At 46.3% G+C, this 13,888-nt stretch overlaps 1 protein-coding gene across 1 annotated transcript in view; it reads left to right on the top strand.

Moving 5' to 3' along the window:
- Positions 1–425: 425 nt before the first annotated feature.
- LOC141052449 (solute carrier family 46 member 2-like) overlaps positions 426–13,888 on the top strand; it is a 52,126-nt gene continuing 38,663 nt past the window's right edge. Inside the window, exon 1 of the mRNA XM_073549686.1 lies at positions 426–519. The gene's annotated coding sequence lies outside the window, so the exon portion shown is untranslated. The remainder of the gene's footprint in view (positions 520–13,888) is intronic.

A 13,888-nucleotide genomic window follows, 5' to 3' on the forward strand; every position in this document is an offset into this window, starting at 1 on the left:
GCCACACTCACCTCTCCGTGCGCCGGAAGCTTCCTTCCTCTCACACATTGAGCGGCGCGGCCGCAGCTGGATGACATCATCATTCAGCTCCGCGTGCCAGAGGTTCCTCATCACTATGCTATCGTCTATTCTATCCCTACTTCTATACATAGCACATATCAAATACATTCACATTACAGAACATAAACAATACAGCAACATTACATTAACTTTAGCAAACAACAAGGTGCCGCATGTGATACATGTGTGCAGTGTCCAAAGAAGAGGAGGCATGTGATGAACTCGGGCTCCTCCGTCCATACAGCTACAGTGAAAAATATAATACATCCTCTGTAGTCCCAAAGCGCGTCTCTCCCTCTGTGCCATCAGTGTCAGATTAAGTTGAGAGTGAGGGGGAAGTGCGTCTCACAGCACAGCAAAGTTCAGAGGGAGCTGGCTGCAGTCCTGTGTCCCCTCCTCATCATCATATAATCCCAAACGAATGCCCTGGGATCAGCACAAGTGAAGCAGCAAGACCTAGTAAGTATATGTGTTATATGTATCTGTGTGTGTACATGGGCAGTATACAGCGTGTGTCTGTACGTAGGTATATATTATGTACTTGTGTGTACATATAGAGAGTATATAGTGTGATTGTGTATCTGTGGTGTCTGTGCATATGTATATTAGGAGCGGCATTACGGGCAGGAAGACTAGACAGCTGCCTAGGACTCCCAGGAACCTAAGGGGCCCCTGCTGCGATGGAGCTTACAACCCAAATAACACTATTCAGTGCTTTGCTCAGGCGGAGAGGAGGCAGAGATGCCTGCTTCTGTTCTCCTGCAGTGCGAGTATTGCCCAGCGCTGTGCGGACTGCTGTTTTATACTTCCATAGTTATTGAATGGGCAGAAGCAGTCACGCGTGTGCTACTGACATTCTCTCATATTCTATCATCTATACTGTGTCCTGACAGCTGCTGCTCAGTGTCAGGATCCTACTGACTCCTGAGTCCTGACCACTGACGTAGTCCTGGCGTTGCACAGCAGTGCCTGTCAGCACATGGCATAGCAGCTGTTCTGCCACCTAGGAGAAGTGTTCCCATAGACGACACTACAGCACTGGTGGTCACTGGTAAGTTGTTTTTTTTTACTGCACCTCAACATCAGTCACACACTGCATAGCAACACACATCTCTAATGTAAAAAAAAAAAAGAAATAAAAAAAATCAAGCATAAAGTGGTATAAAAAAAAATTATACCTGCTGTCACTCTTCAGAATCCTGCACAGGCCGCTTTGTGGTGGACGCTGTCACCAGGAGTAATGACATCACTGTGATCTCTAGACACTGGACCATTGCAATCTGTTCAAGGGCTCGCCCACACTAGCGTATATTACATAGTAACATAGTAACATAGTTATTAAGGTTGAAGGGAGACTCTAAGGCTACTTTCACACATCAGGTTTTCGGCGTCAGGCGCGATCCGGCGTCGTGCCGGAACGCCGGATCCGGCAAATGTTTAGTAAAACCGGATGTGACGGATTCGGTTTTCTGCCGGATCCGTCTTTTTCTTGACAGACAAAACCGGATCCGTCTCATCCGGTTCATCCGTTTTTCTATCCGTTTTTCGACGGATTACGCCGGATCCGGTTTTTAAAATTGACCCTTGTGGCCTTCCGAACGGGATTGGCTACTGGAAAACTATATATAGCATGTTCCTACAGCCCTTCTTTGACTGGTTGTCGAGGAGAAAGTGCAGGTTGGAGAGAAGAGCAAGTTACTGGCGAAGATGGATGTTGTCATTGGAAATATTTTGAAGAATTTGGCGGATTTTATAGCGGAGGCGAATCGTTTGAGGGTGATTGTTCTGGAGAAGGAGAGAGCGAGACAGCAGCGCATCAGGCATCGTAGACGACGTTTGTGGATCCACCCCATCACAGCCAAGAGAATGACGCGTGGGGTCTATTCTACACTCTGCATGGACCTTCGACGAAACCCGGATACATTTTTTGGATATGTTAGGATGAAAATGGAGAATTTTGATTACTTGGTGGAGCGCATTGCACACCTCATAAGAAAAGCGGACACCTATTGCCGCTTCTCTGTTTCACCCGCAGAGCGTCTGATGGTGACTTTAAGGTAAGCCACATTTATTGGATGTGATCGCATCAGAGCACACTTTCACTGCAATCTTGTTGGTGGTAGTTTGTATCTCCAAGTGTTATAGCTCAGTTTTGGTATGTAATGCTGTGATTTAAAACTAATTTATTGTTTTTTAATTCCCCACAGATTTCTTGCAACTGGAGAATCCCTTTCGTCACTGCATTTCCAGTACAGACTCGGGATTTCCACCATATCTAGAATTGTGAAGTACACATGCCGTGCACTGTGGGACTCCTTAGCTGAAGAGTTTTTACCAGAGCCCACAACAGAGAGGTGGATTGAAATTGCTGACAAGTTTCAACAGATATGTCAGTTTCCCAACTGCTTGGGCGCTGTGGACGGGAAACATATCCGCATTTTAAAGCCAGCTGGATCAGGATCGGAATATTTCAATTACAAGAAATATTTTTCAATTGTCCTCATGGCCATCGCTGACGCGGAATACAAATTTATTGCGGTTGATATTGGGGCCTATGGCCGCTCCAATGACTCTCAAGTTTTCAAACTGTCTGCCATGGGGCGTAAACTGTATGGAAACACCTTCCAGTTCCCACCACCTAGACCGCTGCCGCAAACATCTGGTCCACCTATGCCATTTGTCTGTGTAGGGGATGAAGCCTTCCAGCTGTCAGAACACCTTTTGAAACCGTACTCTAGCAGAGGATTGACAAGACCAAAACGCATTTTTAATTACCGCCTCACAAGAGCAAGAAGAATGGTTGAATGTACCTTTGGTATTCTGACAGCCAAATGGCGGGTCCTATTGACTGCGATCAACCTCAAGACAGAAACTGTGGACGAGGTGATCAAAGCGTGCGTGGTACTCCACAATTTTGTTATCTGCAAGGAACCCATTTCCATTGAGGACACCTCTGAAGAAACCACCTTGCAAGATTACCATGACATTACCACTAGAAGTTCTGTGACGGTTTCAGTAATGAGGGACAATTTTGCACTATACTTTATGTCACCTCAAGGCAGAGTACACTGGCAGGATGACAGAGTGTGAAAGATTTGTGCCCAACCAAACTTGTGTACCTTCTGTACCAACAGTATATACCTTTGCCAACCAAAGTTGGCTATCTTGTCATGGTCTCTATTTTTAGCTTTAGGCCACAGGTGTGTACCTGGTTGTGTTTTATGCAAAGTATTTCACCTTTTAACAAAAGTTGTGTACATTGTTAGGAAATCACCAACAATAAACACAACTTTTTAGGTGAAATACTTTGCTTCAAACACAACCAGGAACACAACTGTGGCAAAAAGCTAAAATTTACCCACAGTTATATACCTAGTTTTGAATACCATTTCACCTTTTAAATACCCTGTATTTAACCTTTTTCGCCGCAGAAAGAAATGACAGACAACCAGTGTAAAATAATTTAACTTTTATTGAAAAATGTTTTTTTTAGTAAACTTTTTTAAAATTTTAATAAACTTGTTTAATAAAGCTTTGAAACCATAAAACTGGTCATTTTTATTTAAATACACACATTATAAATCTGTGTAGTGTGTGGTGGAAATACTGCTGGAGGGGCTGCGGGACACTTCGACACTGGGAGTGTGGAGAGAGGACTGGGATCGTGGTGGGGAAGGAACAGTTAGAGGTGAAGGTGTGGAAAAAACTACAGAATGGGTGGACATGTGGGAAGCAGAAGAGGTGGTGGGTGGTGGAGTGGAGGGTTGGGCAGGGACTGTAGGAGCAGATGATGTTGATGGCAAGTTGTATGGGGAAGGAGTTTGGTACGGGGCAGGTTGCTGGAAGTGGGGTGATGTCTGGTACGGGGCAGGTTGCTGGAAGTGGGGAGATGTCTGGTACGGGGCAGGTTGCTGGAAGTGGGGAGATGTCTGGTACGGGGCAGGTTGCTGGAAGTGGGGAGATGTCTGGTACGGGGCAGGTTGCTGGAAGTGGGGAGATGTCTGGTACTGGGGAGGTTGCTGGTACTGGGGAGTTTGCAGGTACTGGGGAGGTTGCTGGTACTGGGGAGGTTGCTGGTACTGGGGAGGTTGCTGGTGCTGGGGAGGTTGCTGGTGCTGGGGAGGTTGCTGGTGCTGGGGAGGTTGCTGGTGCTGGGGAGGTTGCTGGTGCTGGGGAGGTTGCTGGTGCTGGGGAGGTGGATGGTATGTAATAGGAGGGGGAGGATGGAAAGTGGCTGGAGGGGGTGTAGATGTAATAGGAGGGGGAGGATGGAAAGTGGCTGGAGGGGGTGTAGATGTAATAGGAGGGGGAGGATGGAAAGTGGCTGGAGGGGGTGCAGGTGGAGGAACTACTGTGGTGGAAGGAGGAGGTTGGGAGGTAACTTGCTGGAGAGCAGCGTGGCATGAATGCATTACATGCATCTGCTGGGCAGGAGAGAGCGTTTCCATGCGCTCCACAACAGACCTGAAAAAGGTGTGGTTTGGCGAAGATCTTGCTTCTGAATGCATGGTTTGCAGAAGTGTCTTCACCTCCAGAATGCTGGAGTTGATCTGCTGATAGCCTGCGGAGATTTGCTCTGACAAGACTTTTAGACAGTTCTGGAAAGATGCATTCAGATGCAAGAACTCTGGCGCATAAGTCTTTTCCTGACCCCTCTGCCGCTGCCGCCCAGTACCCGCAGGTGTACTAGAGGTGGCAGGGGCAGAAGGGTGGGGTAAAGGGAAAGCGATCTCCTCACCAGCAGCTTCATGTAATGTAGGCGGCCACGATGCTCCTGTGCTGGTGGATGGGACAGATGGGTCGAATGTGTGGGAAGGCTGGGAAGGTGCAGATGTACCGGGGCGGTCGAAGTGTCCCTCGGTGCCGGTCTCCTCAGGGATCGCCTCAGAAGGGTCCAATCGTGCAGGCTCCCGAGTGCTGCTCACCGTGCTGTGGAATAAAGAGAAAAAAAAAAAAATTAAAATAGTGACATGGTATGGCCCTGGCTGAAAAAAAAAAGTTACATCTAAACATTTTTTTGTCACATGTGGTGTGTAATATTTACCTTCTGGTGAGCATTGTCTCCCGGAGGAACGACAGGGCTCGTGCGTACTTGTACTTGCTCCTGCGTCCTCCAGATCCACTCGTGGCCCGCATCTCTTTATTGAACTCCTTCTTGAAACGATCCCTCACAGACCGCCACCGCTTCACAATTCTCTCCCCTGAAACGAGAAAGGACAAAGTGGTTAGTATACAACATCAGTGTTTCCCAAACTCCAGTCCTCATGGTCCCCAGGGGTCATGTTTTCAGGATTTCCAAAGTAAATAGAAATCCTGAACACATGATCCGTGGGGACCACGAGGACTTGAGTTCGGGAAACACTGGTTTAAATCAAGCAACCGGTACTGTATATACTTACGCTCTTTAATCTGGGCCCGAGCTTCGAGGTCCTCCCAGCGGTCCACAAGGAGCGAACAGATTTCCTCCCAGAGTCGTCGGGTAACGATCAGGTCAGCGTGGCGGCGGTCAGCCATATTCCAGAGCGGCTCCCTTTCTCTGACGAGATCGATGAGGTGGTCCACATCAATCCCTCCATCCTCACCGTCAGAGTCGGGAGCACGCTGTGAAGGCTGTTAAAGAAAAAGACAAAAATAACATAATTAGCCTCCACAAAAGAAATGAAATAAAAAGTGCAAAAAAAACAAAGCAAAAATATTTATACTTACACGCTGGTGACCGCCGCGTTGCTGTCGCCGACGACCCTGGGAGGCACTGCGAGGACCTCTTGGCCGAGCACCAGATTGGGAAGACTAGAGAAGAAAACAAAAAATGTTATGTCTTTGGATGTAGGCATTTGTTTGCTGTGTGTGGTCTGCAGAACATTGTTTTCTATGTGTTGTGTGTAGTGTGATGTTGTGTTTCTGCGTTTGATGCAAAAAACTTACCAATTGTGAGCCCACTCCAAGTGTCTGTCCACCCCTTCCTTCTTCTTCTGGGAGCTCCTCTTCATCTTCTGATTCCTGTTTTGAAATAAAAGGCAATGAATATACATATATTACAGAGATGATGGATTTTGGAAATAAAAACTTACCGTCAAACGCTGACGATGCGAGGGAGGGCTCCCAGAAGATGTGCTGTCTTCCTCATGGCCAGACTCCATGGCTGTGGGTGGTGTTTCTGCTGCTGCCATTGCTGCTGCTGCTGCTGCTGCTGCATCTATTGGGCAGCTGTTGAATAAAGAGAAACAAAGGGCCAATGAATATCTTGATATTCCATAGCCCTAGTTTGGAGGAATGGGGGATTTGATAATTACCGTCTCTCATCTGCTGCTGGACTCCCCTCCCGTTGTTCAGCATGCTGCTCCATTTGGGGTGGTGCTGATGGTGCTGCTGCTGCAGATGTCTGCTGCCTTCTCCTGCTCCTGGTTCTTGGCTTGGGTGGCATGTTGGGTGTGGCTGAGGGTCCCATTGTCTTGCTTTTATATATGTCCTGTGGGCAGAGCTACTGAGCATGCTCAGACCAAAGAAACCGGATCCGGTGCATTGCGGCGCTCATAGGCTTTCATTGTATGAAAAAGCCGGACACGCCGGATCCGGCGTGTCCGGCTTTTTCGCCGGAGACAAAAAACGTTACAGTCACCGTTTTTTCCAGACGCCGGATCGCGACACATTGCCGGATCCGGCGAAAATCGGATGAAACGCATGGCCATCCGGCTCGATCCGGCTCTAATGCAAGTCAATGGGGGGGAAACCGGATCCGGCATTGCATTTCGCCGGATCCGTTTTTAGTCAAAAGCGCCGGATCGCGCCTGACGCCGAAAACCTGATGTGTGAAAGAGGCCTAAGTCCATCTAGTTCAACCCATATCCTATCCTAACCTGCCCTAACATGTTGATCCAGAGGAAGGCAAAAAAACCCCATGTGGCAAACAGTAAGCTTCACATTGGGGAAAAAAATTCCTTCCCGACTCCACATACGGCAATCAGACTAGCTCTTTGGATCAGCGCAATATTAAGGAAACTGGTGTATATACCCTGTAATATTATACTTTTCAAGAAAGGCATCCAGTCCCTTCTTAAATTTTAGTAGGGAATCACTCATTACAACATCATATGGCAGAGAGTTCCATAGTCTCACTGCTCTTACAGTAAAGAATCCGCGTGTGATTATGCTTAAACCTTCTTACCTCCAGACGTAGAGGATGCCCCCTTGTCCCCATCTCAGGTCTATGAGTAAAAAGATCATTAGAAAGGTCTTGGTATTGTCCCCGCATATATTTATGCATTTTAATAAGATCACCCCTAAGCCTTCAATTTTCCAAACTAAATAACCCCAAGTGTAATAACCTGTCTTGGTATTGCAGACCCCCCAGTTCCCTAATAACCGTGGTCGCTCTTCTCTGCACCCGCTCCAGTTCAGCTATGTCTTTCTTATACACCAGAGACCAGAACTGTACACAGTATTCTAAGTGTGGTCGCACTAGTGACTTAAATAGAGGTAAAATTATGTTCTCATGTGCGAATTGCCTCTTCAGAGAAAAAGAGGACTTGAACTCTATAGCGCCACCTGTTGGTAGTAGCGATCCTACAAGTAACAATCGACCCTTTAACGAGTCTTATAATATGACTTAGGATTAAAGCCAAATCAGAATCTGAATTTGTAGACAGTGTTTCGGGCTATTGGCCCTCGTCAGTGCAAAGTATGAGAACTGATTTGGCTAGATGAGAGGCTCTGGACTGGGTTCTAAGGGGTAAGGTTTCTCCTTATGGAGAGTGACATACCAGCTCTGGGTGGTCAAGGTAAGGAGGCTTATTCACCGTGCAATGCTCCTCTGGGAAAATAATATGCAAATTGCCTCTTCAGAGAAAAAGAGGACTTGAACTCTATAACTCTATAGCGCCACCTGTTGAAAGTAGCGATCCTACAAGTCACAATCAACCCTTTAACAAGTCTTGCAATATGACTTCATTCTTAGTTCTCCTCATGAGCATCTATGCCTCTTTTAATGCATCCCATTATTTTATTTGCCTTTGCAGCAGCTGCCTGACACTGGCCACGAAATGTGAGTTTGTCGTCCACCCATACATCCAGGTCTTTTTCAGTGACAGTTTTGCCCAGTGTTTTACAATTAAGCACATAATTATACATCTTGTTATACATATGTAAGAGAATCCAGCCAATTATTCTAATAACACTCGACTCAAATTCTCATTAGAGTTTAGGCAGGGGGTCAGTTCACTGTGACTCGATTTTCTTGCATAAGAGAATCATATCACAGGTGCGCAGACAATGGCAAAATTTATTTCTCCATCTTCTCCATTGTATCTGTGTGCGTACATTGGACTGCACTTGGATAACATCTGAGTGCAGTCTGAGATCTTACATGTGTGAGCAGGTTGCAGGATGCAGTGACAGACAGGAGGCAGAGCAGGGGTTAACCGTTTTACTTAACAGGGGAATACTCCACGCAGGGAGGCAACAGTTAAAGGGAGGACAAAAACAGTTCAGATGCAAAAAAAGATGTACAGAGTAGTGATGAGCGAACGTGCTTGCCACTACTTGGTACTCGCCTAAGAATCACTCATACTCGGCGAGCACTGAGCATTTCCGGGATTACTCGGCGGGAACTCGGGTCTCCACCCAGCATTTTTGGCGGACTTTATAGACCCAATCACGGTGCAGGGATTGTCTGCCAGGCCATGAAATCCCGCAGCCATCTTTGTTGTGGTCGTGCAGTGATTGGCTGGCTGCACAGCATCATCAGGGGTATAAGGACCGGACGCCAGCCTGCTTGGCGCATTCAGCTCTGGATTGAGAGAGTGTAGGGAGAGCGGCTGCCTTGCTAGGGTCTGAATTGGGGATTTATTAGTTAGTGTGGGGTCTACCATCCTAAATACTTACATCCAGCTAAACCAACTCCCCCTCAGAGCGTGGGGCCCGGGGCGAACACCACCTCTGCCCCACTGGTAGCTATGCTACTGGCTTTACGTTTTTAATATTGAAAGTATATGAGAAGCTTTGTAATTTAATTTCAAGTATCCATACTGGAAAAATACAGATGATGCACGAACGACACACATATAAAACACTGATGACACTGGTACCGGAGTAACACATATGTGTTTTATATGGATGTGTGAAGGGAGCCTAACAGTGTTGTTGGTGGAATGTTTCAGGATTGGGAGCCCCACTTTGAATTTTGCCCAGTGCCCCAGTTTGTCTAAAACTGGCCCTAGTTTCAGCATCTGGTGTGACTTCCTTGTGCATCAATTACTGCATCTGCATCCTTTCAGCTGTTGCAGATTATTCCTGCACATCGGCTTGGAGGAATTTTAGCCCATTTCTCCCTACAAAACAGCTTCAACTCTATTAAGTTGGTGGGTTTTCTCCAATGAGTTGCTCACTTCAGGTCCTTCCATAAAACTTTTCAGATTACGGTTAGGACTAGTGATGATAGAAATTTGTTTGGAAATCGATCGCCAAACATAAATTCGGCACGAATATGACACATTTGGATTCGTGATCGGAAACGTAAGCAAAATTTTATAAAATCGGAAAAAATTGGTGGCATTCGGTAAAAAGTGGGGGAAAATATTTGTGTTGCCACAAAAGTATTTTCAGCACTTTAGCAATGATAATGGTGGTGTATCATGAGCATTTGGCACGTGTTTGACAAGGGGAGGAGGTTTGGAGAGCTCAGAGACGCCGCGTTCTTGTAATAAGTAATTTTATGTGTGCACTTTGCAGCTAGCCAATCATAGTGCAGGAAACATCCACATTGTCCCGACACTCTGGCTCCATATAAAGTGCGGATATGTTGTTTTAGCGCCATTTTGACACTGTGACAACGCAGAGAAGCTGCTCCTGATGCTGGCACTGTTAGCAGCAAAATTTTAGCTAGTTACCTAATGTCCAGTGTGGCTGTGAAATTGACCTTCCAGCATATTTTTTTGCCGTTACTGAGGTCCACAGACAAAGCCAGCAGGGAACATGTCCTACAAGTGTGTTGTGCGCTGCTTCCATTGTGCTCCATGCAAGAGTATAGCATTCTAAATCTTTTTTTTTCACTAGCTAAATGTGAAACAGCATGCAGTTTCCCACCTTGTGATGTAATGCAGTGGTGATATCAAACTGTCTGCAGACAGAACGCACATTAAAAAAATATATAATTATTAGTGATGAGCGAGTATACTCGTTGCTCGGGTTTTTCTGAGCATGCTCGGGTGACCTCCGAGTATTTTGGCGTGCTCGGAGATTTCGTTTCTGTCGCCTCAGCTGCATGATTTGCGGCTGCTGCACAGCCTGAATACATGTGGGGATTGCCTGTTTGTTAGGGAATCTCCGTTGAAGCGCAGCAGCGCGAAACTGCCGTAGTCCGTACTCAACACATTTCTCCCGTGCCAATTTTTTGATTCCTGAATAAAGCCTTCTTCATTTGAACAGTGAGTGGCATCCTTCATTTCTTCACATGTGGATTTTCTATTTGTTTTGTTTCATGGATTGAGCACCCGTTCCAAGTGGGGTTTTTGGGGTTCTAGAGCATGTGTGTGATTTGACCTCTAAGAATCATGTCTGAGGTCGAGGTGGAGGTGGAGCAGCGGTGCGAAGTTCTTTTTTTTCTTTATTTGGACAAACTAAATCTCCGAGCACGTCAAAATACTCGGAGGACTCCCATGCATGCTCGGGAAAACCCAAGCAACGAGTATACTCGCTCATCACTACTAATAATTATTCTGTTGCAAAACGTTATACAGCCTGCCGTATCACACGTTGTCATTTTGTTGGGTTGAAATTAAGCTGTCTGCAGATCTCACGCACATAACCAAAAAATGTTTTTTCTGTTCTAAACATCATACAGTAGGGGACCTGACTTTCAAATTGTTTGCAGCATCTAGTATGTTATAGAGGTCTGATCTAGAGGCCACCAAAAAAAATATTCTGTTACTAACATCATACAGTAGGGGACATCACACATTCAGATTGTTTGTAGCATCTAGTGTGTTATAGAGGTCTGATCCAGAGGCCACCAAAAAATTCTTCTGCTATTAATGTCATACAGTAAGGGACATCTGACTTTCAAATTGTTTGTAAGATCTAGTGTGTTATAGAGGTCTGATCTAGAGGCCACCAAAAAATTCTTCTGTTACTAATGTCATACAGTAGGGGACATCTCACTTTCAAATTGCTTGTAGCATCTAGTGTGTTATCGAGGCCTGATCCAGAAGCCACAGAAAAATTCTTCTGTTACTATTGTCATCAGTAGGGGACATCTCACTTTCAAATTGTTTGTAGCATCAAGTGTGTTATAGAGTCCTGTTCCAGAGGCCCTCAAAAATTTCTTCTGTTACTGACGTCATTCAGTAGGGGATATCTGACTTTCAAATTATTTGTAGCATCTAGTATGTTTTAGAGGCCTGATCCAGAGACCACAAAATATTCTTCTGTTACTAACGTCATACGGTAGGGGACATCTCACTTTCAAACTGTTTGTAACATCTAGTATGTTATAGAGGCCTTATCAAGAAGCCACCAAAAATTCTTCTGTTACTAGCGTCATACAGTAGGGGACATCTCACTTTCAAATTGTTTGTAGCATATCTTCTTTGTCATACAGGCCTCATCCACACTCAAACAATTCTTTCTTCTGTGACTAACGTTATTCAGCACGCCATATTTTACCTTGTAATTTACTGCCGCTGAAATTAGGCTGTTTGCAGAGCTGCTACAGAATTAAAAATCTAATTTTTTGTTGCTAATACTGTACTGTGCTCCTACCACACTATCTGAGCAACATGACTTTGAAAAGGCGAGGCCATGGTAGAAGGGGAATTAGGCTTGTTGTTCAAGGTGTACGTGGGGTAGGTTGTAATGTTTGTGAAAGCACTAGTGAAGCAGCATCACATCCTATGCAAAGACAACTGACAACTTCTGTTACTGGACGGGCTACTCCACTACCTTTCTTTGGCAGACGCAGAGCGGTACGCCTTATTGATGAGGCCTCTTCCTCCACCTCAACATCACATTACTCTCCAACCATACAACTGACTGCACAGAACCACAGATGTGTGAGTCTGAAAAGCTGTTCACACATTCTATGCCATGATCATGACGTGTACTCAAAAGTTTCACAGAGTCAAGAGGAGGAAATCTGCACCGATGCACAACACTTTTTAAATTGCATCTGGGACAGGACGAAGTAGGTTCCGAGCAGCATCCTGACCCTCATCATAAGACGTTAACCCCCATGTGGGAGGAGATCCTGATGAGACTAAGATATCTGAGGCTCAGGCAGACTGTACTGTGCTGTCAGGGTAGGAAGAGGAGGAGGGTGACTCCAAGGGTGAGGAATGTGATAACACAGAGGATAATGATGATGAGGTGTTAGATCCTAGTTGGCGTGAACATAGAGGCACACTGCTGAGTAGGTCATCTGAGGAGGAAGACGAGGAGGTTATGTTGCGCAGACACTTAGTGATGCAGCCACGATGAGAAATGCATCCTCAGCCACAACTGTGGCTGTGACCAGCAGTGTCCATGGGTCTGTAGCTCGCAGGAGTGGCAAGGGTTGCCTAGCCTGGGCCCTTTTTGACACTGAAAAGGATGAGCCAACTCACATAATCTGCCAACTTTGTGTAGGGGTCCGGGTGGCAGGCTGGGGCGGAGGGTAGCGTGCTGTGGGTATTTAGGAGATGTGGCTGGTAGGCGGCGGAGGTGTGCTGTACTCACAGGAATGGGGGGTGACCTGCTTCTTGGCGTCGACAGGCACAAGACAGAGACAGGAGATGTATTCAACAGGTTTTTCTTTTATTGGCCACCCATATGACGACCAGCACAATGCATGACAAATATTGCACACTGTTCTCCTCTTGCAGAACGGCCCGAGTACCTTCACTTATTTACTTCTTCAGCAGGTGTACTTCGTGGCTCTATCCTCCGTGGCTGCCCTAGGCCAATCCACCACGGCATTTCACCTTTCAAAGTCCACCGTACACCAGGCCCTGACAGGCCATCTCTACCTGTGACCAATGTGCTGTCGGGTCACCCCCGTGACCGTTTTCTACAGTCAGAAAGTCTCTAAGGCATCTCCTCTGTGTGACAGACCCTGCTTCTTTGTGAGCTCCCCTTAGCTGACTGAAGCTTCTAGAAGCTTACCTCAGTATTTATTCAGCCAGTCCAGATAGCCCCACCCTCTGTCACCTGACAGTCACTTTCGCTCAATCAGAGTCACCTTGACCTCTGGCAGTTATGTAACCCTCATATGACAGTTACATAACCATTGCCATCGGTGCTCTCCAGTGACCTCTGATGGCGGACTGCCAAATGACACCTACTGTCAATCACTCTGTCTCCTATTACAGACAGAACCGTACCCAGCTCAACCTCCCCACATTTGCAAAGAAAACTGAGTCGAGGTAAAATGTGCAATAATTTGACTACTACATGTATGAACTTTCACATGCACAATCAACATGCTTTACTGTGGTAATCCCACTGCGCAAAAATGCAGACCTCAACAACCATCAGTCCCCCATCAATCGCATCTGCTGCTTCTTCCTACTCCTCTGTTACCGTGCCAACTATTGAGATGCAGGTCTTCGACCGCAGAACCTCGGGTTCTTTACCCACTCCAGTCACGCTGACTGAGAGCCCGCTGTCAGCTGAAATGGAAGCGGACATGCCTGCTGTTTTTGACTGATCTCAGAGAACGAGCACACCACAACTTTCTCGATTTACCATAACATCTACGCCTGCACCTCTTTCACGGTCCAGAAGTTTCTCTGATTCACCGTAATCCGCGCTCTCTCAGCACTACAGCCAGCCCACCCTACCGCAGTTGTGATCAAGTAAC

This window comes from Dendrobates tinctorius, unplaced genomic scaffold (genome assembly GCF_039654945.1).
Source record: "Dendrobates tinctorius isolate UK_male_01 unplaced genomic scaffold, ASM3965494v1 ptg000160l, whole genome shotgun sequence".
Lineage (NCBI taxonomy): Eukaryota > Metazoa > Chordata > Amphibia > Anura > Dendrobatidae > Dendrobates > Dendrobates tinctorius.